At 39.7% G+C, this 3269-nt stretch overlaps 1 long non-coding RNA gene across 1 annotated transcript; it reads left to right on the top strand.

The window, feature by feature from the left end:
- The first annotated feature begins 1255 nt into the window (after nucleotides 1–1255).
- On the top strand, nucleotides 1256–2511 carry LOC135503712 (uncharacterized). Its single transcript, XR_010449992.1, has 3 exons — nucleotides 1256–1332; nucleotides 1938–2075; nucleotides 2384–2511. It is a non-coding gene; the product is annotated as an uncharacterized LOC135503712 (long non-coding RNA).
- The last annotated feature ends 758 nt before the right edge of the window (nucleotides 2512–3269 follow it).

The following is a 3269-nucleotide window of genomic DNA, read 5'->3' as shown; positions in this document are numbered from 1 at the left end:
GTGTTTGGCCTGGTATGGTTCCCAATCAGAGGCAGCTGTCAATCGTTGACTCTGATTGAGAACCATACTGAGGCAGCCTGTTTTCCCACTATGGGTTGTGGTTAGTTGTTTTCTGTTTTGTGTGTATTGCACCTTGCAGAACTATTTGTTTGTCGTGTTGTTGTTTATTGTTCAAGTATTCGTATTAAATTATTATTATTAAAAGTATTATTTATTATTAAAAGTATTATGAATACTTACCATTAAAAAAATTATATATGTTTTCTTTTATCATCTCACCCAGCTGCAGACAATTTCCCATAATGACAAAGTGAAATCATGTTTTTCATTTTTTCTCAAATGTATTGAAAATGAAATACAGAAATATCTCATTTACATAAGTATTCACAATACATGTTAGAATCACCTTTGGCAGCGATTTAAAGCTGTGAGTCTTTCTGGGTAAGTCTCCAAAAGCTTTGCACCCCTGGATTGTACCATATTTGCAATATTACAATATTTACAGTACCTGTCAAAAGTCTGCACACCCACTCATTTAAGGGTTTTTCTTTATTTTTTATTTTTTTTACATGTTAGAATAAAAGTGAAGACATCAAAACTATGAAATAGCACAATTGTAATCATGTAGTAAGCAAAAAGTGTTAAACAAATCAAAATATATTTTATATTTGAGAATCTTCGAAGTAGCCATCCTTTTCCTTGACCACTTTGCACACTCTTGGTATTCTCTCTTTCGCCTTCATGGTCGAATTGTTCCATTGAAACCACTACTAAAGGACGGACACCAATAATAAGAAGAGACTTGCTTGGGCCAAGAAACACGAGCAATGGACCGTTAGACTGGTGGAAATCTGTCCTTTGGTCTGATGAGTCCAAATTTTAGATTAGATAGATCACATGTTGCTTTACATGTTATCACATTATATTCACATAAGATTACATGAAAACATGTTTTTGGAACACTTCCCGTGTTCACATGTGAAATTAATGTGGTTTTTGCGTATAAGCCCTGCAGTCCAACACTCAAGGTTCTTAATAATGCTTTAAATGCACATGTAAGATTGTGCATGTGTAATGGGTTGAAAACAAAGTCACTAAAAACAGACACCCATTTATTATTTATCCCCCCTAATTGTTTATGCATTTGTCCTAATGAATCTAAATGGTATTTTCTACATACTTTAGCATCAGCAGTCCATCAGGCCAATAGATGGCGCTGTTGCACTGTTGTAGCAGGAGAAACATTAAGTTCAGGCCAAGCGCTCACCATTCTGCAGAATAAGGACCAGAACTTTACAGAGGTAAACTGTGTCTGTTCTTTTACTATTACAGGTATGTAATAGCACTTCAAAACGTTAAAATGTATACACAATATGTAATAACATGCTATTTAACAACGTTGTCCAGATATTATCACATTAGGAAATGTTTTGTTTTGGCCTTGTGTAGAACTGAGTGAGAAGAACGTGATTTACATTGAGTGAGAGTATATGTTAGCTTGATGCTAGCTGAGGTAAAAAAACAAATAATTACGAGTCACAGAGACTATGTTTACTGAGTAGCTCACTTGTACTGGATTTTGTCAAGGAGATGTTTTATCAAGAACCCATTTATTAGGGATTTCTGAGTTGGTTTTACATGTTATTGGTTGTTTTGTGTAAAATTGTGCTCACGAGCTGGTAAACTGGCCGAGCACGCTCAGTCTGGTGGACTTTTAGTGCGTACAGTGTGAGAGAGACGATTTTCTGGAGGTGCCACTATCTTAAAGCTATAAATAAAGAAAGAATAAAGAAAGCGCCAGAACTTTGCAGACTGAACTTGTGTCCGTTCTTTTTACTATTGCAGGCCACCTCAGCTACACATGTACTCTGTCTGCACACGCATCCACGCATGCACATACACACGGACAAACACACACTCTCTCTTGTGTTTGTCAGCAGTTCATCGTGGCCCTGTTGTTCGCCTCCTTCACCAAAGTTCTGTCAGGGACCTACATGAAGAGTGCCATCACTCAGAGAAACACTTTGACCTGTCCAGCTCTCTCATCGGACTCATAGACGGCAGCTTTGAGATGGGTATCAACAATAACATTGAGTTGCTTGAGAATTCATGTAGTAAAAACCAGATACAGACTACAGTATGATCGATTTTTCTTGTGGTTCAATCAGAGTCTGCTCTCAATACTGTCCAGTTTTATAGTTGTTCCTATTAATTGATTGACTGACGTTTGTCCATGACTCTACTGTCAACCTCTAACATTGTTTTATTTGATGCTGTGTTGTTGCAGCCTAGTATCCAAACTGATATGCCATTTTTAGTTTAAAAAATAACTGTGATTATAATTTGCGATTCCTGACTACTGTAGTGTTGTGGTTTCTTGCAGGTAACCTGCTGTTCCTGGCTGTGGTCTGCCATTTGGGGGGCGAAGCTGCACCGGCCCAGGCTCATTGATATGGGCTGTTTTTTTGTTTTTTTTTACCTTTATTTTTCTAGGCAAGTCAGTTAAGAACAAATTCTTATTTTCAATGACGGCCTAGGAACAGTGGGTTAACTGCCTGTTCAGGGGCAGAACGACAGATTTTGTACCTTGTCAGCTCGGGGATTTAAACTTGCAACCTTTCGGTTACTAGTCCAATGCTCTAACCACTAGGCTACACTGCCACCCCTCATGGCTGTAGGATCCTTCCTCACAGGCCTGCCACACTTCTTCATGGGACGGTAAAACAACTGAAATTAAACTTGTACTTGTAGAGATCCTCCAATGCGGAGGATAGTTTCACTTTAGAAATAAAGACATGTTTCCAGTTGTTGATTAATCTCAGTTAACTTCGAACTAAAGTCTTGCGTAATTGGTCAGCTGCTTGATTATGTTTTGGGGCCATACATGTTAAGAGAAGGGATTAAGAGATGCTATAACTGAAGTGGTAAGGTTGGACCCAGGTGCAGAGAAGAGACCAGAAGACGAAGCAGTGGTTCCAACCAGTGTCTCCACTGCTCAAGGGCCCACTTAACTGCCAAAAGCTCCCAGTTGTATACATCGTAGTTGCCTTCCGTTGGCGAGACCAGCTTGGAGTGAAAGGAGCATGGGTGCAGTTTCTTGTCCTCCTTGTTCCACTGTGAAAGGACCACACCAGGTCCGGTATCCGGGGCGTCCACCTCTACCACAAAGGGACGAGTAGGATCACGATGAACGAGGATGGGTTCGGAGGTGAAACGTCCCTTGAGCTCTATGAATGCTCTGTCAGCCTCGGGATTCCTGCAAAAACCTG

The sequence above is a fragment of the Oncorhynchus masou genome, chromosome 18 (genome assembly GCF_036934945.1).
Source record: "Oncorhynchus masou masou isolate Uvic2021 chromosome 18, UVic_Omas_1.1, whole genome shotgun sequence".
In the NCBI taxonomy this organism is placed as follows: Eukaryota; Metazoa; Chordata; class Actinopteri; order Salmoniformes; family Salmonidae; genus Oncorhynchus; species Oncorhynchus masou.
The sequence above is the reverse complement of the archived record's forward strand: the minus strand, read 5'-3'. Positions and strand labels throughout refer to the sequence as shown.